The 26878-nt window shown below is 42.8% G+C and overlaps 1 long non-coding RNA gene across 1 annotated transcript; it reads left to right on the top strand.

Annotated features, from left to right (window-relative positions):
• Positions 1–289: 289 nt before the first annotated feature.
• LOC142104527 (uncharacterized) lies at positions 290–21949 on the top strand. Its single transcript, XR_012679585.1, has 3 exons — positions 290–333; positions 1088–1151; positions 21841–21949. It is a non-coding gene; the product is annotated as an uncharacterized LOC142104527 (long non-coding RNA).
• The last annotated feature ends 4929 nt before the right edge of the window (positions 21950–26878 follow it).

Genomic DNA, 26878 nt, shown 5'->3' with positions numbered 1-26878 from the left:
ATGATCAACCACTAGGCTGACGAGGCTGCAGCCTGGGGCGTGGCGCTGCGGGATATTTATTTTTTTTATATTTTTTTTCATTAATTTTTTGTTTTTCATTCATTTTTTTTTCCATTCATTTTTTTTTCATTATTTTTTTTTGGGGGGGGGGGGTAGGGGAGGGGGGGGGAGTGGAGGTGGTGACAAAAGCATTGGTGGTCAGTGGTCAGCAACAGGCAGCCAATCGCTAGGCTGCCTGTTGCTATGCAGCAGACAAGAAGCAGGAAGTCTTCACTTCCTGTCTGCTGATCTGAGGACCGAGGAGCGACGCTGGCCAGCACAACTCAACTACAGGTAAGTGAAGGGGGCGACTGCCATGTATATCTATAGGGATGGAGGGGGACTGCCATGTATATCTATAGGGAGGGAAAGGGGGGGACTGCCATGCATATCTATAGGGAGGGAAAGGGGGGGACTACCATGCATATCTATAGGGATGGGGAGGGGGGGACTGCCATGCATATATATAGGGTGGGAGAGGGGGGACTGTCATACAAATCTATAGGGTGGGAGGGGGGGTTGCCATGAAAATCTATAGGGAGGGAGAGAGGTTTATATGTGTGAAGGAGGGCAGTAGAGGGGGGCTGATATATGTGACTGGGGGAGTTTTGATGTGACGGGGGGATAGCTACAGAGTGGAGGTAAGAAAAATAGCTGCAGGGGGAATGGATGCAGGGTGGGAGGTAAGGAAAATGACTGCAGGGGGGGTTAAAGAAAATGGCTGCAGCAGGGATTAAGGAAAATGGCTGCAGGGGGTATTTAAAAAAATAGAGCAGCTTTGGGGGGCATAATCTCATGATTGTGTGGCGGTTACATGGATGCTCTCTGTGGTCTCAGCAATCACTAGAATACTAAATATTAGTGAGATGGGGCTGGTAGAGTTTTGTATTTGATTGACCACAAATATTCAGATATTGCTTATATATGCCTGTACAATGGGGTACTTTTAGCTGGCCATTATGGAGTGTTTTGTTTTAACTAAAGGGCCTAATCATTCAGGGTTTGTTAACATTTTGCATTATAATACATTTTTGCATTTTCAAAACAGGACACCAACTTTCCAGAAGCCAGCGAGAGGATAACAAAGCTGCAAGAGAGGAGTGCAAGAACAGGTAAGAGACAATGGCACAATCTGTCCAAATTTGAATGCTAGAGAATACACCTGAACATTCATATTCAGGAGTGTTCCTATACACTTATATATTCGGGGGGCGGGGGGGGTTGCTGCGGCCGTATTAGCCTAGGGTGGCCAGAACCCTTAATCTGGCCCTGGTCACTGGGATGCCTGCTGTATTGTATATCGGTCTCTGGGATGATCGTTGTATTGTATGTGGGTAATTGGGATGCACTCTGTATTGTATATCAGTCAATGAAATGCTTCCTGTAGTGTATATAGGTTCCTAAAATGCCTACCTTGTATAGAAGTCCCTAAAGTGCCTGTCATTGTTGTAACTCTGCCTACCATTGCATGTTGCATTGGCCTTGTCTACCACCGATGTGGCTAGACATAATGGTTTGCTAACCATGCCTACATTTGTATTGGCTCTGCCTACATAAGGCCACTTTCAGATTTTTTTCCAGGGCCACTTTAAGTTCCCTATCCACCCCTGCTCCCCTCCCCACACACACAAACACATACTGGCTGTGTCGCTTTAAACATGACATGTTATGTATTAAAACGGTGTTGCTTTCACCTACCTGTTATTACAGCTTTCACAACCTGGTACTAGATTCTTGTATGGATCCTGAAATGTTGGGACCTGTTTGGAAAATGTATAGGTACATGATATATTGTTAACCGAGCAATAAGTGAACACAGTACACAACACAGATCACACAGTATATAATACATACATTATAATAAAACATTACATTTATCATGACACCCTCAGCCACATCACACCACTGTGCAGCCACATCACACCACCCCCCAGCCACATAATGCCATATCACACCAAACACCAGTTATATCACAATCTCCCTCAGCCACATCACAGACCCACCCCCCAGCCATATCTCAAACCCCTACCCACATCACAACACCCTCAGACACATCACAGGCCCCTCCTCCAGACACATCATGACCCCCCGGCCACATCTCAACCCCCTCAGACACATCACAGACCATCCCCCCAGACACATCATAACAAACCCACCAGACCAGCATACATACCTATGATGTGCTGCTGGTACTGTGTGAGCAGGGAAGCACTAAATCTCATGAGATTACCAAATCGCAAGACTTAGGGCTCCTCGGACAGTGTGTGATGTTGCCCCTCCACCACCACCACTTGCAGGCCGGGGGCCTCCTGAGAGAGTGGGGCCCATGGCCAGTGCTCCTGTGTCCCCATTTAATCCAGCACTGCTGTAATTGTGTTTGTATATTGTATTGGGTTTTGTGTTTGTATATGGCACTGTGTGTATGTATTAGAGATGGTCACTGACCCAGGTGTTTTGGTTTTGTTTTTGTTTTTGGATATGGATTACCTTCGGGTTTTGGTTTTGCAAAACCGCCCTTGCGTGTTTTGGTTTTGGTTTTGTTTTGCAATTTTGTTTAAAAATCAATGTTTTTGTGCATAAAATAACCTAATTTAGTGCTCCACCTGTTTCTTGGATAAGTAAGGTAATTCTAAAGCTAATAAATTAGGAAGAAAACAGTTTAATCCCTGGTAGGCCGTCCTTAATTCTCCACACAAACCTGGTTGTCTTCCTCTTCATCTTTGCCTATTGGCAATGCAGCCATCATCTTTGGGTGTATATTACACCCTCCACTTGTAGTTGAATAGAAAAAAAGCAGCCCGCATAGACTGTGGAATTAGAAAGTAAAAATAAATGGACCACGGTAGTTTGGTGGCTATCTATGTCCCCCCGCCCTCCACTTTTAATTGAATAGAAAAAAGCAGCCTGCATAGACTGTGGAATTAGAAAGTTAAAATAAATAGACCACGGTAGTTTGGTGGCTATCTATGTCCCCCCGCCCTCCACTTGTAATTGAATAAAAAAAAGCAGCCTGCATAGACTGTGGAATTAGAAAGTTAAAATAAATGGACCACGGTAGTTTGGTATCTGTCTGCATCAGACCCCCTCTCCACTAGGAGTAAAATAGTAAACTATTCAGCCGTAATAGAGTCTAGAATATAAATAGAAATTGAGAAAGGCAATTTGGTATCTGTCTGCATTATAATCATCAACATCATCATTAGTGCCCTCGTCGGCTACACAAATCTCCCCCTCATCCTCTTCTAATTCAAAAGTGGCATCCTCAATTGGTGTATCACCGACTACACTCGGGTTGTTAAGGCACACATCAGCAGAACTGATGAAAGGAACCTTCTTTATGGGTACACTGCCACTATCAGAATGCTCACAATTAGACATACCACTGGTGGATGGACTCTCCCCAGGGATTGGTGTCATTTCTGATTCAGAGCATACATTATCCTCTAATGCCTTACTGTTTTCTTGCAGCTCGGCTTTCACGCGTAACAGTACTTGTGCACCACTTGTAGGCTCGGTAACATTTTTTGATCTGCCACTAATAGACAAAGGTAAAGGCCTCATTCTCTCTTTGCCACTGCGTGTGTAGAATGGCATGTTGGCAATTTTTTTTTATCGGCACTTAACTTTTCCTCAGTCACACTTCTTTTTCGCTCAACACAGTAAATTTTTTTTGGTGTGTGTTTTTTTGACTGATTTCAAAAGACTGTGTAGTTTGACATCGCCTTTCCCAGAAGACGTACTGGGAACACTACCATCAGGACTGGTGACAGAACCTGGTTGCTGATTCTGCTCAAATGTGGAATGCTTAGAATCCATTATGAGCCTAATGCACTTGTAGTGCTACAAATTGGATTAGATACTGCTGACAAATATGACTTTTGACAGCAACAAAAATTAATGCAAAAGAATGGGGGACACCCAAAAATCACTTGGGAGTGCTAAAAATTATTTGATAGGTCCTGCTGACAAATATGACTTTTGACAGCAAGAAATATTTATGCACAATTATGGGGGGGGACCCCAAAAGCACTGGGGAGTGCTAAAAATTATTTGGTAGATACTGCTGGCAGATAGTAATTTTGACAGCCAGAAATATTTATGCACAATTATGGGGGACACCCCAAAAGCACTTTGAGTGCCAAATATTGAAAAAAAAATCCTCTATACTCTTCTTTTCTTTAGCGATTTTTGTTAGCACAATTGGAATCAGAATATTGTATTCTCTGTCCCTGCTCTAATCAGCCTGTGACTACACGCTGCTCTCTCCCTCTGTCAAATGGCGATGGATTGCTGTGGAGGCGTGTATTTATAATCTTCAAGTATCGCGAGAACCGAGCCCCGAGATCCGACGACGTCACCATTACGTTCGGCCTCGAGTTGGATTTCAAGCGGGCGGGCCTGCTCTGCTCGGTACTCGGATACCCAAAGTTCGGGTGGGTTCAGTTCTCGGGGAACCGAGCCCGCCCATCTCTAGTATGTATATTACATTGGGTTTTGTGTATGTATATGGCACTGTGTGTATGTATATTACATTGGGTTTTGTGCATGTAGATGGCATTGGGTGTTTGTGTGCATTATGGCACTGTGCATATGTATATGGCATTGTGTGTGCGTGTGTATATTGCACTGTGTGTGCGTGTGTATATGGCACTGTGTGTGCATATGTAGGGAGGGAAATGTAGGTGGTTGCAAGCTTTGCCCTCCATGGTGCTGACCACGCCCACACACAATTGGCCACACTCACACATCACCGGCTACACCTCCGGCATAATAGGCCTTTAATAATTTTCAACCCCAGACCCACGTGGCCCATAATCTGGCCATGACTGCAAAACAAATGTGAATCTGGTAGAATGATATATAGTAACAACCTAATTCCCACCAAAGGGCTAAATCTGGCGCTCACACGAGGAAGGAATGTCCTGAATATAGACCAATCAATAATACGTGGAATACATCCAGAAAATAGTATAATAATGCCACTAATGGCTAGTTCCCACTGCAGCTAATTCAGGGCCTATTGTAAAACCCTATATAGAAAAATCAAAAACACTCAAAAGAACAGCACTGTAGAACAGTGATTGGCAAACTTGTTCAGGAGCGGGCCAAATAAAAAAGAAAAACGAAATATATAATACAAATGTTTTGAATAGGACGGGAGGGTGTTATATAGCAGTGTTACCTCTATAAGTGCAGCGATCGCACAGACACAGCACTTATTTCAGCAGGTTGTTGCAGATCCATCTTTCTGGTGAGCCACTAACTGACAACACAGCAGCCAATCAAAATCCGCCTTAGTATATGGCCCAGCCCATCTCTTCTCACATGACTTTCAGCCATTAGGGGGCGGGCAGGTGTTTGAGTGATTGACATACGAAGTGTCCTTTTAGGAAGGAAGATGAAGTGTAATGGAGGAAATAGCTGGGAAGGCATAAAAAGGAAGGTTCTGACACACAGGGTCGGCCCTAATAATTTTATGCATATTTTAATTACATTTTTTAAAATATTGGCGGGCCGGATAGAACCTCTAAGTGGGCCGGATCTGGCCCGCCGGCCATAGTTTGCCTATCACTGCTGTAGGACATAGGTATAGATATAGGTTAGCTAACGGTCACTCTCCCAAATAAAATGAAGGGATTGGTTCTTAAAATAAAAACATATTTCTATGCATATCACCATACATAAAAAATATAATAAACACAGAAAGAAAAAACATAATTCTACATAAAAACATTCTATAGGTCCTGTGACCAAGGCTCCTTTATACTTGCTCCCCTACTCCGGTTAGAAATATAAATCCAAACATGGACCACCCATGCACTTAAAAATTCAACAAAAAAACTCCTTTGGAATCCTCCATGGACATAATTAGAGAAACATATGTTCCCAACATGACAATAATATATAGGAGTTCCGATCCCGAATAGTCTCTGAGAATAACTTGTTGAGATATTGTGTAATAAAGTGTTTCAATGGATGTTTCGATTCTTCCAATTAGATTTCTCACCTCAATAGGTGGTCATATACCACAATCCTCATTTCTATAAACAGTACAGAAAGTTTATCTTACCGGTGAGTAGCCGATGATCATACCCTCCGGGGGGATTTGAGAAGCGTTGGGTTGAGTGAGCAGCTGCGGATCCTGCCGCCTTTGTAGTAATAAATTGTTTGCTCCATCAATGGTAGCTGCTAAATCCCCTTCAGCTTAGGTACCTTGGCATGTCAATATGACATCACAGGGTCATGTGATTGCAGCGGTCACATGGTACATAGGGTAGGCAGGCTGCTGGAATTCTATGGTAGTTGGTGCAAGAGTTCCATCATTTCTTTCTGTTCCTGGCATCATTTGTGTAGAAAAATGTAAGAAGAAGGGGAGCTAGTGTGTGTGTGTGTGAGTCAAACGTGTGTGATGGAGGCTGCAGGGCATATGTAGGGCATGTGTGAAGGTGCTGGGCAGAGGAGAAGCATGTGTGAGTAAAACATGTGGGCAGAGGGGGCTTGTAAGGGAGAAGCCTGTTCCGCATATGGTCCTTCCTCAACTAACAATACCCTTACAACACTCACCTGCTTTGACACGTGCTTGTCGAAGTCAGCAAATTAGATAAAGTCATATCAATTAATATCGAGCAAACTTGATTGTCTTTGTCTGAAATTATGCGTAGAGCATGCTACGACTTCAGGACTGAATGACTGTTCACTGGATCCAGAGCGCCTGCGATAAGTAACGGCTGTACTTACTATTATTTTGCTTGAATTATTCTGCTACTTTTTGAGAATAAATATTTGTGCGTTGGAAACACAAATCGAGATTCGACAATCGTTATTGGATAGCGACAGTACGTGCATAACATGCTCATTATCTTTTTCCCTCACATGCCCTGCTGCCTTAATCCCGACACCTCTCTTACTTCAAAATGAAAAGAGGCACCCTTTATTTGAAAGAGGAGTAGAGCCTTTCCAGCAAATGAGATAATAATACAGAGACCGTTATTGCCACAGATATTGTGGTTCTATATCTATTCACACTTTTCTCAGATGATATTATCATTACAGGCCATTAGTATAATTGCTTTTGTACACCGTACCTAAGACTTATCTCAATTATCTCACAAAAATAACAATACATCCAGTTTTCTATGCACTTTTTTTATGTGGCATACTTCAGCCTTCTCACTTATCCATTACTTTTAAATTTTGATATTTTTCAGGCATTCATTGCGGGACACCAGGAACCATTGGAAGACAGTGTTGGGACCAGGCCAACGTGCAATTTAAGACATCCTAGAAGTTCACTGACACTCCTCCTGTTCTATACCCTTCTCCTGTTAGGCCTCCAGTTTAGATTAATTGCCCAGCGTGGCAGGGCATATTTTTTATTACTGGGGTGATCTCCAAAGTCTGTGACTTTAGTGTCACAGCGCGGATCACTGTGTAACGCTCTGAGCGGGAGATTGGAGGTAATGAGGTGGTGCTTACGCTAATGCCCCCACTTAGAATGCTGGATTCATCTGCAGGACCTGGCCATAGTTGCTACAGGGGTTCCCAGGCAGTGATTGCAGGAATGGCAGTCACTGCGTCACAGTGCTCTGTAGGACGGCAAGACTGTGAGTGTTAACCTTTCTCACCACAGTGCTGGCAGATAGGTTTAGCAAGTCGCTGTGGGCCACAGGAATGGGTATCTCTTAGTATTGGGGCAGGCTTCATGTTTTGTAAAGGGGCCTGGGTCAGGTGGTAGATACTGTGTATATGTGGTGGTCGAGTACTGATGGGAAATCCTTCCCTTACCTTGTCTCCCAGATACGAGTCAGGTTCTTTTCTCTTTTGGATATCCGGTGGTCAGGAGATAAATACTTCAATGAAAGGGACAAAGATTGGTCAAACAACTTGATTTTATTGAGAATGCGGTAAGAATAGTTTTGGTAAGCCACCGCGCCACTGACCCCTTCAGCTCAATAGTAATGACAAAATAATGCGTCAGATCAGCATAGAGCACAATAGCATTTAACATATGACATACACCTGGTCAGTATAAGGCAAAATAACGATAACATCTTCAATACACATTGTCTAATAAGGCACACTGGTAATCACAGTTACTACTTTCACGTTAACAATATCTGACTGGTGATGATGCAATAACCATCAATAATAACCCATCAAGACTCTTACGGTCACTACCGCGCCCACTAGAGGGCTACTTATTATTCAGGTGTTTGGGGTACAGTGCTATTCCCTATAGGTCAGGCGCCCCACTTTTAGCATCTACTGCTGAGTTAACTTGAATTGCAGCGGTACCACTAACACTGAATGTCACACCTTCAATATTAATAAATCAATTCTTAGGTAAATCACATAACATTAACAACATCTAAAACATTTGGTGCACCAATATTATCCCCAGTAACGTTACCATATTTTCCACTCAGTCCTGGGCTGACCTGTGCACAGGAATTTGGGTAGTGTTCCAATGTCCTGCAGAGGTTTCCATCAAGGGTTAAGTATTATAGTAGAAAGCAGAGCTGTTGCTCATTTCAGCCACAAGATGGCGCTGTTCTCTCAACAGTCAATGAATCTCTATCAGCACATGTGCTCTGCAGCAGGGTATAAAGTCCAGATATCAGCACAAAAACAGGATATAGCTGAAACGACCGTTTTAATTGTTCCCTGCAGCCTGTGTATAGGTATGATCTGGGGGGAAAAGCTCTCACAATCCTTCCTTGTACAAGAATACAATGTCAGTTTTGGATAGATTCTCTCATCACTCTTCCCTCTGACACTGGGGTGTGTGCAGTACACTGCAGGCTGAGGTTTTACCTTGAAAAGAGTTCTGTAGTTAGTAAATACCGTCTTTGGCGCCCCGCTGCGTGTCCCCAGCTGTTCTCCGTCCGCTTTGCTGGCAATATCACAGTTCTGGCAGCAGCTCATCTTCTCTCTGCTCGGCTGCACATCCTCCCCCTTGTTCCTTCTACCATGCTGCTCTCTCTCCCCTCCTTCCTGCACAACCTCTTCCTGTTACTCCCCCAGCCAATCAGGGCCTTCATCCTCCTCCTGTCAATCACTCCTGGGCACAAGTTTTCAGGAGCACAATTAACCCCTTGTAGCCCTGCATTTTAAAAGCGTTTATGCACTCCTCTGTGCTGTTCAACAGGGCTTTGGGGTACTACATATATGTAAGCCCCTACTAGGCCCTGGACTTGTGAAGGGTGCATCCTTTTGAACAGCTACCGATGCATTTTCTGGGGGCAGGTGCTTCTTTCCTTTCCCTGCACTTTCTCTCCGGTGGGCTGTCACTCCACGTGTGCATTCACCAGAACAGCAGCCATCTTGGATCACCAGCACTCCTTTTCTCTGTTCCTTTTTAAGGTAATAGGTTTTTCGGGTTTTACTAAGTGGTTAGTCCAAAAGATTTATTGGGCTCTAGGGCTGCCTTGCAGGCTCACTTTTTCTGTGATTGAGTGCTGCTTTTGTCTGTTCTTGTATATTTTCTTCTCTCTTCTATCTGTGCTTATGTCATGTTGGGGTTTGATCTTCGAGGGCTATGGCTGGGGTAACTTATATGCATACTTACCTACTATCAGGCGCCTTCCCGCACTCTTACCTGATGCTGGGGACGGACGCCCTCTCCCCAGCCGCTCATCTTCCGGCCAAGGTAGGAAGTTTGGGCGCATTGCTAGGCAACGGAGACGCTAAGCCGCACTTCCTGTCGGCGGTCAGACCAGCTGACCGCCGACCTCCACTCCCACCAATGATACAGAGTACACCACTATTTAAACTAGACTCTGGCATCACTAGGGTGCCAGAGTATCTAGTCTCTCAAGTCTGTCTCTTGGCTGCTGTTTGCTATATATACATTTGTTAATCTTTCTGGATTTTGACCTCTGCTTGCCTGACCACTCTCTGGATTCTCCCTGGTTTCTGTTTGGATCTTCTGGCGTTGACCCCTGGCTCCCTGACTACTCTTCTGTCTGATTCCTCTGTACCTTGTTGCCCACTCGGTTGTGACCCCGGATTGTCGACTACGATTGTTCACCAGACCTCTCTGGTAGCTTCCTGGGAGGGCCGCGACCGGCACGTCCCAGCAGCTAAGTCCAAAACTCCTTGCGGGGTTCCTGGGTGAAAACCTGGGGCGTGGTTAGACTCTGCACCTCCTTTACGAAGCAGCGCAGATACCAGCAGGTGAGGCTTTCCGATTACCTTGTTTGTAACACCTAGTTTTGAAGGCAGTTGTCCGGGAGGGGGTCCATCGAGGGGACTTGGCCACGCATTTAGCCCCGCACTAACCTCTTTAACAACGGAGGTGGCTGCATCCGGGATGTTTGCCTGCTTTCTCGGGAGTCCAGGAGAACTCCCAAAAATTCGGGAGTCTCCCGGACATTCCGGGAGAGTAGGCAACTATGCTTATATGATGAAGTTTACCTGTTCCAGCTGAAGCTCTAAATGCCTGGGATAGGTCACTAGCCAACTCTATGGCTTAGATTGCTCATCTAGTCATTTCCCTTTGGCTCTTCAGGGAGTCTGGCTTGTTGGGCCAAGGTCCTGCAGGTCCTGTGGCGGCAGCCTGGTTTCGGTTTCCTCCATTTTGAAGAGGATGTTGGATGTTAAGTGTAAGTGCAGGATGGGGCACTAAAATGTCTAGTTACAGCACTGTCCATATGAATCATTAATGAGCTACCACAAGAGAAATTAACTCTTAAAAGGTTGTCCCAATATGTACATTTTATCATTAAAAAAATAAATGGCTAAATAAATCTTATTATTTTTTTGGGTGACTTGGAAACAAATTCAAGACAAAATGCACATATAATACTATCCATTTTCATGTTATTTAGTACTGATACTACCATCACCAAAAACAAAGTGTGTTTTTGGTGATGGTAGTAGGAGAGTAGGCAACTATGCTTATATGATGAAGTTTACCTGTTCCAGCCTGGTTTCGGTTTCCCCCATTTTGAAGAGGATGTTGGATGTTAAGTGTAAGTGCAGGATGGTGGTGACACCCCAACCTGAGAATGAGTCAGACTCTGACTGTTCTCCCCATAGGGAGGGCAAAGTGCTAGATATGTATGACTCCTGCTTTGGGCAGGAAGTCACCACTTACTGTCAGGGGGTGAAGGAGCTGATACATGCTGTGCGCCAGGTGTTAGACATCCCAGAGATAGGCAAAGCCTTCTCTGTGTAAGCGGAGGTCGAAAAGCATGGGTTATTTTCCTTTTTTTTCCCACTGGATGATTTGTTGGGTGAGGTTTGTAACTTGCCGGACCGGAAGTCCCAGGATTCCCTGTAGCTTACAGTTGTGTTTACTTCTTCCCTCTGAGGATATTGGTAAATACGAAACACCTCCTAAGGTGGGCGCACCTGTAGCGCGGTTGTCCAAGACAACTACCATCCTAATACAGCCATGCATAAAGATGTTGCAAACCATAAGGTCGAGGGTGACATTAAGTCCTTTTTTTGGGACAGTAGGAGCCTCCTTAAGGTCCACTTTGGCCTCTGCTTGGGTACTAAGGTTGTAAAAATGCTGGTCTGGTCCGAGCAGCTTACTGAGGGCTTCTTAGCTGGCAATCCATGATCTGAATTGCTTCTGTTGGTGGAGCAGATTCGAAATATCTGGGAGAGGTGGTCCTGGACAATGCATTGATTGGGGCATGAATATTTGGTTCTGTGATTTTGGCTTGTTGGACTCTCTGGCTTACGTCCTGGGAGACTGATATGGAGTCTAAGAAGACTCTTGAGCCACCTTTTTCTGTGGGTGTCCTGTTTGGGTTGTAGCTTGACAATATTATTAGAAGGAAAAAGTGGTTTTCCTTCCTGTAAATGTACCAAAACTAAGGTGCCCATGTTTCTCTCCATTTGTTTCTCTCGTCTGCTAGGCGCCCAGTCGCCAAGTATGCTAATAAGAAATTGGCCTGATGGTGTACTGCCCGCTTTCCTTTTGTGTCCTAAAAGCATTTCAAAATATTAGATAAATGCATAAACTATACCCGCTGAACCAAGAATTGTAAAACAAATAATATACTTCTATCTATTCTCTGAATTATCTTTTTTTAAAAAAAGTAATGACATAATATTCCAATATACATATTAGGTATTAGGATTGTTTTATTGAATGCCTACATTTCTTTTAGCGTGACAATCATTAAATATTCAACAGTTGTTATGATTAAAAAATGTCCAAATTTGGGGAAAAAATGCATCTAGCACCACGTCTATTACACCACATCTCATTATAAGAAGGAGCCCTGCATAATAAACTCAATTTTGCACCTATATCAACAAGAAGTAAGTTGTAATGCGATTTGCAATTGATCCATCATAATCCCACCGGTGCTTAATTGGATAGTGTGCCACTAACTACATCTTTTTTCAGTGCAGGTAATTTTAAGTTAGGTGTGTGTCTGATTGTAAATTTGCCGTGCACAAATGTGGTGCACTCTAATTTTCATTGCACGTTGTGTCCACCACAATAAGTCCTGTGAAACAAAAGCTGTGGCATTGAAAGAAAGATAATTCTGTAAATAATCTTAAGAATAAAGATCCTGTTTTATTCATTACTAGCTGAAGTACCTGGCGTTGGCTGGGTTTAAATCTTCTACCTATTAAGTTATCAATGAGTTGGATGTAACTGTCAACCTGTTAAAAATAATTAGCAGCTTAGAAGGTCTGTAGAAGGCCCAGAACAGGCTCGCCAGGTCAAAGTTCTGCCCAGGGTACACCAACGGGAGGTTCTACTTGGACCCTAACCCCCCTAAAACCTGGCCAGGATCCAACTGGACCATCTTGTGTTGGTTTCATCCCAATCGGTGCAGGGGTGTCCGAATGCATAACTGGACAGACAAGCAGACTAATGATTTTAATATATAAGATTTTACTGTGATAGGGCATCTTCAGAATCATTCCTCCTCTTGTCTGTCTTACTTACATTTTTCACCATTTTGCGCTCTTGTTATAATAATTGCTATCCCTACTCCCAGTGCCCTTCTTGAGTATGGTTCCAGTAGGATTAAGGATAGGGATGAGGTATCCTAGTACATGGACAGGAGACAATGACTGGGGATTCGAGTTTAACATAGGACCATTGTGTCTTAATTGGGGCACTCATAGGGTATAGTCAATATAAAACATATTAGAAGTTTATTAGTATACATTAAACATATAATAGTAATACTTAGGTAGAGCAGTGAAATATTAAAAGATGGATATGAAACTATGAACCGTACTGTAGTATATTAAGACTGTTAAGACTGTTAGGAACCCCTCCAGCCGGCACAACACAACCCGGAGTCTACTCTGCCAGTCAGGTGTTCACTGGAGCCCCTGATGGTGGGGACAGACTGGGCTGCAGACTGACAGAGGGTCGTGAAGTGTGTACCGGCTGGGGAGAACCCAGGCAAGAAGAGTCAGGTCCACGCAGAGGTCAAAGGCCGGCAGCAGGTAACAGTAATGATGAACAAGCTGAGGTCAGAGGTCACAGGCAAAGTAGCAGAACGGGTAAACAAGCCAAGGATCAGGGTCACAGGAAATACAAGCGAAGTCCAATACGAAGCCAAGGGTCATACACGGGAAGTCAAACGTAGATACAGGATACAGGAACTGGAACAAGCAGGTCAGCAGACTGGAGCACAGAAGCTATAACCGGCAATGAGGCAGCAGACCTCATTGCCTTAAATACCCAGCTGAACCAATCACAGGTAAAACACACTCCTGCAGGTTAATAGAGCAGTCACTAATAGAGCCAATCAGGGCTTGCCTCTGGCCTGCACAGTTGCAGGCTAATGCCTGTAATTGCCTCCTATAATCTGCCCATATTAATTAGCTCACAGGCTGTAGAACGCTGCGCCCGGCTTCCTCCTATTGCCGGGACGCAGCTCTGAAGCGTCTGCTGGTTGCCCCGGCAACGGCCGGGTTATGGCCGGAAATGACGTCCCGGTCGCCATGGCAACGGCCGGGACGCGGGTGAGTGAGTCGCGGCGGCTGGGCACCGCCGCGGCTCGTAACAAAGACTAGCAGAATCTGCTAGGACGCGCCGTCCTCTCAATATATATCTAGGTCAGGGTGTGGTAGGATATATAATGTATCTTTGAACATATCAGATATTTGTTCATCGGGTGATAAGGGTAGGCTAAGAGACAGAGACTAAAAAAAGTGATTATCAACAATTCATCCCGCTATTTATTTCCTCCCTTATTTCGTAATGAGTGAGCTCATACAATGTGATAGTTGAAGCTGTCACAGAGGTCGCTATCTATATCGGTACATATCGTTATTGTGAAAAATATATCGCACTGTTCCAACTGGCTTGTCTTAATTGTTAGGCGAGCTGTGTTTACATCAATTATAATTCCACAGTATATATGTTATTTCCACATGCACGCTAATGATACCGAAGAATGTATGCTCCCTTTATTCCTAGGATACTATGACACAGTGCTAATATGCTTGTGGTTCCTAGAATAGTATTTGTTAGCTTATTCAGCATATAATCCTATTATATCCTTCGGTTTGCATATGGTTAACCTATTCAGATGTTCCACTTTTGCTAGATTGTATCACGACCGTCTGTCTGTTTAATTAGTATCAGGCTGAGGTTCTAATAAACCTGTTCCTTATCTTGATCTATACTATTGATGTATAGAGAAAGAATCTTAGCCACCCTTCTAATTCACCCTACATCCTGTTAATCTATAGCACCTAATAAGTTTGTATAGTACATGATAATAGAGAGAGACGGACAGCGCGTGAGACGCCAACGCGCGTTTCACCACACTGAGCTTTTTCAAGTTCAATAACTATAATCCGGAGTTGACAGGGTATTCCTGGTGCGATCTCTAAGTGTTTTGTTGAGGTATAATGACTGGGGAGTCACCAGACCCATTGTGGTTCATAATGCCACATAAGTACCCCTTTTTATTATTATTATTCATTTTTATTTATAGGGCGCCACTAGGTGTCCGTAGCACCATACAGGGACAAACGATTACAATATGAGGTGAGACAGCACGGTACAGGTAACAATAAGCACAGTAACTCGGTAACCTCAAAACACAGCTAGAGAGAGGGTCGGGGGGAGGGGGAGAGGGAAGATCCACATATGCCGGAGGCCAAGAGGGAGGGCGCAGATGACAGGAAGAGCCCCAGAGGGGTGAAGAGAAAAGCGAGAGGGGGCAGAGGGCAGAGGAGGGTCCTCGAGGAGGAGGGCTACGTAGCTGGAGATCAGAGTTAGAAGTGGTGGAAACAGGAGGAGAGATGGTTCTTCTCAAGGGAGCTGTCACTCACCAGACTGTGAGTGCCTCTTCCCGTGTATTTAGGAACCGTGGCCGTCCACCATCCTGAGGGTCTGCGCATGCGCAGCCCTTTCAAACCTTCAGTACCTGTTCCCTTTAGTTAATTGGCTGATCAGGCAACACTCCCTATTTAAAGCACCTGAGTTCCATACCTCGTTGCCTGATCTTGGAGTCTCATTCCCCATGAGCCTCTGAAGGTGTTCCTGTGTTTCCTCGTGTATTCAGCGCTGCTGATTCCTGTGTTTCCAGACCACTTCAACTCTCCTGTGGTTTCCAGACCACTTCAACTCTCCTGTGGTTTCCAGACCACTTCAACTCTCCTGTGTTTCATCGTGACTGTATTAGCTGATTCCTATCCGCTGCCTCCGTGCACTACAGTCTTCAGCTCACTTCAACTCTCCTGTGTTTCATCGTGACTGTATTAGCTGATTCCTATCCGCTGCCTCCGTGCACTACAGTCTTCAGCTCACTTCAACTCTCCTGTGTTTCATCGTGACTGTATTAGCTGATTCCTATCCGCTGCCTCCGTGCACTACAGTCTTCAGCTCACCTCAACTCTCCTGTGTTTCATCGAGACTGCACCAGCTGATTCCTATCTGCTGCTCTCCGTGTTCAACAGTTCCAGCTCAGCTCTACTCTCCCGTGTTTCATCGTTACTGCACCTGCTGATTGCTATCCGCTACCTCCGTGTACCTGTAGAGTCCTGCTGGCTGCTACTCCTCAGTTCTACTCGTGTCTGCAGCAGCTGATCCGCTCTCCGTGCTTCTCAGTGTTCCTGCCGGTGTCAACTCGCCAGTCTGCATCGGATCTATGCCTCGCTGCTTTCATCTCGTCTAGACCATCTCTACTCTTCAGGGTTCTCCAGGAGTCCAGTTCTACATACTACTGCTTCCTGAGTATTTGTTGCTATCCCTGCTGATCTACCTACCTGTGCGCTGCACCTACTTGATTTCCGCTTCACCCTCCTGGGACTTCGCATCCTGCCGGCCTCCAGCCGTTCAGGTATCTCTGCACTCCTGTCTGACAGCCTGCTCCTGAACCACGGTATGCATACTTCTCATTGACTGTGCTGGTGTATTGCATATCTTGCTGGACTGAGTTGTTCTTCTCTGGAGCTTACTATCCGCTGAGACTATTGCCATCATTGACTGTGTTATCTTTTGCCCGGATAGTTCCTGTGACTTTGTATTATTGTGCAGTGCTGTTCAGTCATTACTATATTGTGCATGTCATCGTGGATCAAGTTCAGGGTGCCCGTGTATCCTCTGTATTGCAGTCTCTCCCCGTGCTCCTCCTCACATATATATTCAGTGGTACAACTTGCTAGAGGCAGACCACTGATCCCTGTTTCCTGAGTCACCTGTTCCAGTATCCTTTCACATAGCAGTGGTACAACTTGCTAACGCAGACCACTGACTCCCCGGATACCTCCACCTGGATTCCATCCCTTCACCTAGACAGCGGTACAACTTGCTAAACGCAGACCGCTGACTCCCATCACCTCCTCGTTGCTGTTGGACATTCCTCTTCACTATAGCAGTGGTACAACTTGCTACCGCAGACCACTGACTACCCTCACGTTTCCTTTGTCCATTCAGTTCCTCGTGTACTACTACATATATATTACCAGTGCTGCTAGTCATAGACTTTCACGAGCATCTCTATCATCGGCTGTCTCCTGTTCCGTGATCACCCCGCTACCAGAGTACCATATTACCATCTATACTGCTCTGGTAAGCCCATCACCTGGTGATCCCTGGGTAAAGACTCCTAGTGCCCGTGACAGGAGCATACAATCTAATCCCCTGAGCAAAATATACAGCATGGTTATATCCAATTACTTTTTAACTTAAAAATTTAATTAACTAAAATCTGTACATATCCTGGAGTGGGGGGGGGGGCAGGGAATTGTGTCATTTTGGTATCACCCCCGACGCATCAATATGACCCAGGTGGCAAAAACCTACATTACGCGGTTTGCCGTGACTCACGTCATGGAGGACCCTATGCTGCCCACTTCACTAGGAAGTGACAGGATGCAGGACAACCAACTGCTCTCCCGGAAGTGCAGGAGATCTATGCAGAATAAGGGAGTCTCCCGGACAACCCGGGAGAGTGGGCAAATATTATTAAAACATAACCTAAACCATCCACTACAAAGCATACAGGTATAATAGTCAAATCCTGTAAGCATATCTACATGCACCAGACATAGAGAATACTAAGTAACACCAAACAAATGAACTGGCAACTATAATTGTCTGCTAGTGAAAACAAGTTCTGTGAATAGAGAGGGAGAGGGGGCTCTTTATATTTGTCTAATGCATGCTGATGTGCATTAAGATTCTAGCATAGAATATTAGTTTTAAATAACTTTTCTCATTGGCTAATATCTACACATTATTCTTTACTTTGAGTTGACCTTTCAGTTTGCATTTCTTGCTGTTACTTACAAGTTATGACAATTGTTATGTACATCTAGTCGCTATCCAATGACGATTGTCCACTTCCAATTGTGTGGTTCCAAAGTACAATGCGATTCAATAGCAAAAAGCAGCAGAGTAACAATTCAATAATATAAGTACAGCCAATTACATACGCAGGCACCCTAGATCCAGCATACAGTCCTGAAGTCTGTGGTTGAGAAGAGTGTCGGCTGGGCCCGAGCTCTTGCTTATATACAGTCAGTGATACAGTGAAAACAATACAGATTATTTGGCATGTTTCCGTAGGTTCAGGCTTTAGAACGGTCCAGTGTAATGCAGGTCATTGGCCAGTTCAAACGATGCCCTCCAAGGGTTCGGGTCAGCTCTCCAAAAGATGCATACTGATCTTCCCGCCAACAGCTGGTTCAAACTGGTCTATTTACATTACACACACAATACAATTCTGATCATTTATTCCCTATAATCCATAACTTGCATACGCAAGGAGCAATATCTTAGCCAATAGAACTGGTTGTCACACATACACACACATATATTTTTATTTATATAATATATTAGAGATGGGCGGGCTCGGTTCCCCGAGAACCGAACCCGCCCGAACTTTGTCAATCTGAGTACCGAGCCGAGCAGACTCGGTACTCTCCCGCCCGCTCGGATTCCAAATCGAGGCCAAACGTTATCGTGACGTCGTCGGATCTCGGGGCTCGGTTCTCACGATAATTGAAAATTTTCAATACCTGCCTCCACAGCAATCCATCGCCATTTGACAGAGGGACAGAGCAGGGTGTAGTCACAGGCTGATTAGGGCAGGGACAGAGAATATACCTTATTCTTCATCCAATTCTGATAACAATTCTGATTCCAATTCTGATTCCAATTCTGATAACAATTGATAGAGAAGAGAAGAGAGGAGGATAGAAGAGTCGTTTTTTTCAATATTTGGCACTACAAGTGCTTTGGGATGTCCCATATCACCCAGTGTAAAACAACAATTTTTCTGGTGCTGAAAGTCTTATCTAACAGCACTATCTGGATAATTTTTTGCACTCCAAGTGCTTTTGGGGTGTCCCCCATTCTTTTGCATTAATATTTCTGGCTGTCAAAAGTCCTGTTTGTCAGCAGTCTAAAAAAATTATATTTATCACTCCCAAGTGCTTTTGGGGTGTCCCCCATTCTTTTGCATTAATATTTCTGGCTGTCAAAAGTCCTGTTTGTCAGCAGTCTTAAAAAATTATATATAGCACTCCCAAGTGCTTTTGGGGTGTCCCCCATTCTTTTGCATTAATATTTCTGGCTGTCAAAAGTCATATTTGTCAGCAGTATCTAAAACAATATGTAGCACTACAAGTGCTTTGGGCTCATAATGGATTCAAAGCAGTCCACATATGAGCAGAATCAGCAACCAGGTTCTGTCACGAGTCCTGATGGTAGTGTTCCCAGTACGTCATCTGGGAAAGGCGATGTCAAACTACAATCTTTCTTTTGATATCAGTCAAAAAAACACACACCCAAAAAAATTTACTGTGTTGAAGCGAAAAAGAAGTGTAACTGAGGAAAAGTTAAGTGCCGATAAAAAAAAAATTGCCAACATGCCATTCTGCACACGCAGTGGCAAAGAGAGAATGAGGCCTTCACCTTTGTCTATTAGTGTTAGTGGAAGATCAAAAAATGTTACCGAGCCTACAAGTGGTGCACAACTACTGTTATGCGTCAAAGCCGACCTGCAGGATAACAGTAAGGCATTAGAGGATAATGTTTGCTCTGAATCAGAAATGACACCAATCCCTGTGGAGAGTCCATCCAACAGTGGGATGTCTAATCCTGAGCATTCTGTTAGTGTACCAATAAAGAGGGACCCTTTCAGCAGTTCTGCTGATGTGTGCCTGAACAGCCCGAGTGTAGCTGGTGATACACCAAGTGAGGATGACACTTTGGAATTAGAAGAGGATGAGGGGGAGATTTGGGTAGCCGACGAGGGCGCTGATGAGAATGCGGATAATTTTGTGTAAGTCCTACGCCAGTGGCATCAGGGTGGCACCAGTGGCAGCAGTTCTGGCACCAATTTGCACTTTCCAAACACAAGCAGAGATGACGCAGGGGGCAGACCACAAGAGTTTGACATCTGGGCTGGTTTGATTTTTTTGGTATTTTATACAAGTGGAGGGGGGCCTAGAGAGACAGAAACCAAACTGGCTTTCTCCATTTCAATTAATATTGTACAGTCTATAACGGCTGAATTTTTTTGTATTTTCTACAACTGGAGGGGGGCCTAGAGAGACAGAAACCAAACTGCCTTTGTCCATTTCTTTACATATTTAAGTATAAGTGTAGGGTGTAATATACATCCAAAGACGATGGCTGCATTGTCAATATTCATAGATGGAGAGGAAGACAATCTGGTTTGTGTGTGGAATTAATGAAGGCCTACCAGGAATTAAACTGTTTTTTGGATAATCTATTAGCTTTACAATTACATTACTTATCCAAGAAACAGGTGGAGCACTAAATTTGGTTATTTTAGGCCCAAAAACAATGATTTTTAATCAAAATAGCAAAACAAAACCAAACAAAACCAAAACCAAAAACAAAACACGCAATGACGGTTTGGCAAAACCAAAACCAAAACACGGGGGTCAGTGAGCATCTCATTATTTATATATATATATATATATATATATATATATATATATATATAATAGAAGTGCCACACATAGTGTATTAAGCAAATAAAGACAGGGTGCACTAACAGACAGGGTGTGTCTGTTAGTGCACTAACAGACACATCCTGTCTGTTTGCTGAGAGGAAGGAGCTCTCAAACCATGTATCGACAAAAATTAGGTGGGACTATTTAAACCGGATACTTGGACTCACTAAGCACACTGCATATCCTGAAGCCTCTTGAAAAAGTCGATTGACGAAACACGTCGAGGGGGATAAGGCGTTCTCTGTTCTTTTCCTGTGGATCATCATACTTACCCTGGCCAGGTGGATAGGAGGGATCCTCATTTACCATCCGGGAAATCTACAGATAAGCCTATATATGTCATATATTATCTCTTTCAATATCAGAAGCCATAAAGATTGTACACCAGAGGATTTCCACTACACAGACGTTTGGAATTTGATTACAGATAAGCTGTTTATTATTTATTCTCTGGTAGGAGGCTAATTCACACGCCGTTTCACTGAGAATTTTATCTATTTTTTATTTGCTTAATACACTATGTGTGGAGCTTCTATTTTTGTTTTTTAGAAATACTTGGGCACTTGCAAATGAGTGCTAAATCAAAGGAGCTGCCTGCTGTATAAAATTGTATGTTTTATTGTATTTACATTGTGTATGGTATACACGTGTCCATTTTGGGTTTTGAATTATCACAATTTCGGTGGTATAAACTCAAACACTAAGCGCCTTTTGCTTATATGTTTTATATATACACACACACATATATATATCATCATTTATTTATATAGCGCCAGCAAATTCCGTAGCATTTTACAATTGGGAACAAACATTGATAAAACAATACTGGGTAATACATACAGACAGAGAGGCAGAAGAACCCTGCTCGCAAGCTTACAATCTATGGGACAATGGGAGTTTGAAACACAAGGGCATGTGCTACATCATATTGCACACTGGACCAGCTAGAATGCAAAGGTAAAAATACTGAGTGGGCTGTGTGTGTACCAATGTTGGTCAGAGGGTTGTTGTCTTGTGTTAGCTGTGTAGAGGGTGGTAATAGGGGAGATTAAGATGGTGGTTGAGGAATATCATAAGCTTGTCTGAAGAGGTGGGTTTTCAGAGAACGCTTGAAGGTTTGGAGACAAGAGGAAAGTCTTACTGTGCAAGGGAGGGAATTCCACAAAGTGGGTGCAGCCCGCAAAAAGTCCTGTAACCGAGAATGGGAGGATGTGATGAGAGTGGAAGAGAGACGTAGATCTTGTGTAGAACGGAGGTGTCGAGTAGGGAAATATTTTGAGACAAGTGAGAAAATGTAGGTCGGTGCAATTTTGTTGATGGTCTTATATGTTAGTAGAAGAATTTTATATTGGATTCTTTGAAATACAGGCAACCAATGTAGAGACTGACAGAGTGGCTCAGCAGAGGAAGAACGGTTTGCAAGGAAAATCAATCTAGTCGCTGCATGCTGTTATTAATCCCAATGCATTCACGAAGAGCAACAGAAGTGTAAAGCAAAGTGTCTTTATTCAGGTAAATACACAGACAAAGATAATTCAGATCCACTGATAAGAACAGGTTCCTAAGGAGAATGTATAGTAAAAATGGCAGGAACAGGTATTATAAGTTTTACCCCAGTCCACAAAGCACAAGGCTGTCCAGGAAAGCAGACAGAGTCCAGGGATCAAGCAGTGATCAGACAAACAAATCCAAATAGCCAGGCAGAGATCAAGCAAATTAGAGAGGTACAGAAGTCTGTCCAAAAGGTCAGGGCAACAGGCAAAAGAGCGTGGTCCAAGGTACAGGCAAATGATTCGGGGTCTCAGGCAAGGTCCAAGGTACAGGCAGGGGTCATACACAGAAGTTCAGTCCAGCAGGTATATACCAAACAGCACAGGAGCAGGTTAGCAGCAGCCAGGAACAAACGGATGAACTGCACAGAGCACAGCTAGAGGCAGGTACTTAAAGCAGTGCACCAGGTGCAGTTCTAATCAGGCATAATGCAAGGAGATTAACTCCTTCAGGCAAGTAGAAGAGTTAAGGAACAGAACAGCAGCACCTCTGGTGGTATGAGGCACTGCAGCAAAGTACAAACAACAGACAGAGTTGTAACACATGCATAATAGATTGTAGGGGTTCAAGTCTGACTTTGGGAAGACCAATAAGAAGGGAATTACAATAGTCAATGCAGGAGATGATGAATACATGAATTAAAGTTTTTGCAGTATCTTGTGTGAGATATGTACGTATTCTGGAAATGTTTTTTAGATCTATGCAGCATGAAGTAAAGATAGAGTTGGTGTGGGGAACAAAGGAGAGTCAAGGATTACATCTAGACAGCAAACTTGCAGGGTGGGATTTATGGTCATGTTATCAACAGAAATAGAAATGTCAGGCAGTAAGCTTCTATTGTAGGATGGGAATATTAGTAATGCTGTTTTTGAAAGATTGAGTTTGAGTTGGCAAGAGGACATCCAAGAAATATCCGTGAGATTATGGCAAAAAAGAGTGCACAACCCGTGGTAAAAAAATAATCAGTTCCATTCAAAGAAAAACATTAAAAAATTTAGCAGTTCATTTAGTCCTTTCAGATAGACTGTTTTCAATTATGTATCCAGGATGCTTCTTTCTGGAAAAGCATTCTAGCGCTGTCACCACCTCTTTTAGGAGGTGGTATATAAAAATGCACTTTAAGGAGGCCAAGGAATGTTTTGTTTCCATAAAGTATCTTGCGACAGGCTTATCGCTCATTCCTTTCTGTATAGCAAGTCTTATAGATGACCGGTGGTTGGCCATCCGGTCTCGAAAAATCTTGATTGTCTTGCCAACATATAATTGGATATAAGGGCATCACAGGATGTGTATAACAAATTTAGATGTACATGTCATTCTATGTCTGATATTCAATTCATGTCCAGTGAAGGGATGATTAAATGTGCTTCTCGTATTCATAGATCAACAAGTTGTACACCAAAGGCATCTATAACATCCTGGTACAGACTGGCATAGCCAGAAACCTGATTTTGTGCCAGCATATCAACCCAAATTCAAAAACATAATTATTAAATTCAGTCCTCTCTGGTAGCATATAAGAGGTCTCAGAGATGTTTTTGCCCAGAGCGGGATCTGTTGTAATCAAATGCCAGTTCTTACATATAGCACCCTCAATAGCTCGACATCATACATAATTGGAGAGGCCAAACCCTTGTTGAAATGCTTCTCTTACTATTCTTATATATCTTGTATGACTTATCCAGACATCTGTCCACCGACTCATATCGATAACCTCACAACACAAATCTAGGGTACATTTCATCAACTTGTGATTTGGCCAGGTCACTGTTTGAGTTATTTTGCAAAACTCACAAAAACTGGGACATTGGAAGACTGACCCTCAAATGTTACGAAGAAAGCTTGAGTAATGCCACAAAGTATTGTGATCTGTTGTTTTCCTGAAGAGTTTAAATACCAATCCTTCATCCTTGGTGTAAAATTTTTAAATCTAAAAAGTAAATTTCACTCCTACTACTCTCACAAGTAACCCTAATGGGACTATATACTTTGTTCAAATTTTGCACCATATTTGTCAATTCCAATTAAGTACCAGATCAAATGAAGAAGAGATCTGGGTGTGGTTGGGAATTCCATATGTGGGTAGTGGTACGGGAGATGTCTTGTAAGCAGGATGGAGAGGTGGTTATTGGAGACAAGGCAAGGAGCAGAGGAGGATCTGAGAGGACATGAGGGAGATTATTTCCAGATGAGATTTGAGGTATATGAAAAGGTGATGTTGGATCTGGTTCAGCAATCACAAAACCTGTTTGTCACGTGGTTAAAACAGACTCAATATTGATTTATTTGTGGAAACACTATCTTTTAAATTAGTATTAACTAATGTGCATATATGTTATAAAGAAGGGATGTACAACGTGTTCAGAATCAGTCATTCATTTATTGAAAGATTAAATGAGAAGTTCAGAACATTTAATACTACATAAAATTAAAAATCACCAAAAAGTATTCCATGATAAGACACAAAAGAAAGGCAAATACATGGATCACATGAAGGTCATATTGACAGTACAAGATTATACTACCACACTGCTTTAATGCAGCAAGAGTCTATGACTGCAGGTTTTGGTGGATCGTTGGACAGATCGCAGTTTGCAGAAGTGTAGATTAGTTATATGCAAGATAGCAAGATACACAATGGAGATGTATGACAAGTGTTTTTATACTCCATAAAGTAATATAGTACCTGTTGTTTTGTGAGGTGGCTCTCTTTGAATGCCACCTTTTCAAAACCAATAGTCAATTAAACAAAGCACAAAGTATTTATAGGTCTGAGCTAATTTATGCTCCTACTAAATCATTAGTTCCCCCCCCCCCCTTTAATTCTAATATTGCTTTCCTTTTATTCTAGCAGGTGCATATGTAAATAATGACTTTACTTTAATTCAGAATGGCAAGACTAAACGATTGGTTTTTAAAATAACCTAAACCTAAATACTAATCAGACAACCGACTGCCCTAGTGTAATCTAGACGAGCAGGAACGTTACTGATTTGTGGATTTGTATTCCTTATGTCTATTCTGTATAGACAATGAGCAACTATGTACTCAACAGTCTAAGGGGCATATTTACTAAACTGCGGGTTTGAAAAAAATGGATATGTTGCCTATAGCAACCAATCAGATTATAGTTAGCATTTGTTTAGTACATTCTACAAAATGACAGCTAGAATCTGATTGGTTGCTATAGGCAATCCACTTTTTCAAACTCGCAGTTTAGTAAATATGCCCCTAAATCTTCACCCTTGGTTCAACCTGTACCCACTGCAGCGCTCTTTTTATTTACTTGTATAATTTAGTAATTACATCTGCGCAGAAGGGCTTAAGGCCTCACACACAACATTCAATGCACATTATTAGAACCTAGTAAATATGCTTTAACACTGATAGTCCATAAAATAATGTAGGTGAATGGATCCATAGCCACACCTTCTAACAAGAGTTTGTTTCTCTTTGCTTTTGATTTACATCAATTGTAAAATTACCTGCAGCAATCAGAAGCATTAATGCTCAGTTTCAATAGAATGGAGTTCTAGTTTCAGATAGCAAACTGGGTGTGGTCTATGGGAAGAGGCGTGGCAAAATAGGTGTGGTTTAGGTAGATTTGAAGCATAGTCCAATTTGTACCAATTTTTCAATTGTTTATGTTAGCATGGTAAATAATATTATGCCTTAGTACTTTAACTCATTCAGTACTGAAAAGATACATTCACTTGTACTCCAGCCACAATCACACTAATATTTATATTTTATTATAGTCTTTGCTCATATATTTGTATTTTATTTTCGAAGTAAGCAGCAGCCTGTACCACATTAAAGCAGCTGCATTGCCTATAAATGATGGAAGCAGCCATTTTGTGCACTGGACCAAGATGCATGAGAATTCCACCTAACAGGAACTAATGGCATAACACTGTTAACAATGGGTTAATAGACTGCATTGCGCTGGTGCAGTCAAAAAAAAATGGCTGCCTCCGCTGTTTGTATGTGCCAGTTCCATTCTAAAATGAAATAGGGACTGCCACTTGTGGAATGGACAGCCACCCAGTCAGCAATATAGGTTTATGAAAACCATATTTTACAAGCAGTGATCAAAAGACCAGTTATAATACATATATCATATAACTCCATACCTCCTAGTAGTTCTGAGTTTGGCAGTCCTGAATATCTGACCCTGAAAGGGGTGTGGCCTATCATTAGTCAGTATGGCTTTAGAGGAGCAAGGAAATTGTTGAGAGCATCTTAGGGGAAGACTCGTCTGATCAGGGGCATGGCTTGGATGGGGCTTTTTTTGTCCCTAATTTACTTTTTATAATGTTCGGGATGTGTTCAATTCATCAATGCAGTACTCATCCACCAAATTTAACGCATGATTTTTCTGGATAAAAAGTCTCCATGCCTTTGGAATGTATCACTCAGCAACACTGGGTTCAAATCTTGAAAACAGGACACAAACTGAAGCACATACTGCAATATATTCTGACAAAGGTGCTTTTATAATCAAATATATTTCCTAAATAAATAACTTGAGTACAATTTTCTATATCACCATATAATAGAATGGTTTCAATGAGCTTTCAATATTTTGGGGAAAATTAAAAACAATCTTCCAGTCAATATGTAAGGAGTCAGGAATCCTCAGTGTTTACATGATTTAATTCCAATACTGTCTATTTTATGCTATTAGTTGCATATCATAATGTCTGCAAATGATCATAATTAAAACACGATTCGCTTGCACAGCTGTCAAATTATTATTGCAGCTTACGCTTAGACCTCAGCTTTAAATTCACTATCTAGAGCACGGTAACACTTTCCCCACCGGATAAGTTACACAGCTGAGTAAGCATAAAAC

Source organism: Mixophyes fleayi, chromosome 1 (assembly GCF_038048845.1).
Source record: "Mixophyes fleayi isolate aMixFle1 chromosome 1, aMixFle1.hap1, whole genome shotgun sequence".
NCBI lineage: Eukaryota > Metazoa > Chordata > Amphibia > Anura > Limnodynastidae > Mixophyes > Mixophyes fleayi.
This window is presented reverse-complemented; position numbering and strand designations above follow the sequence as displayed.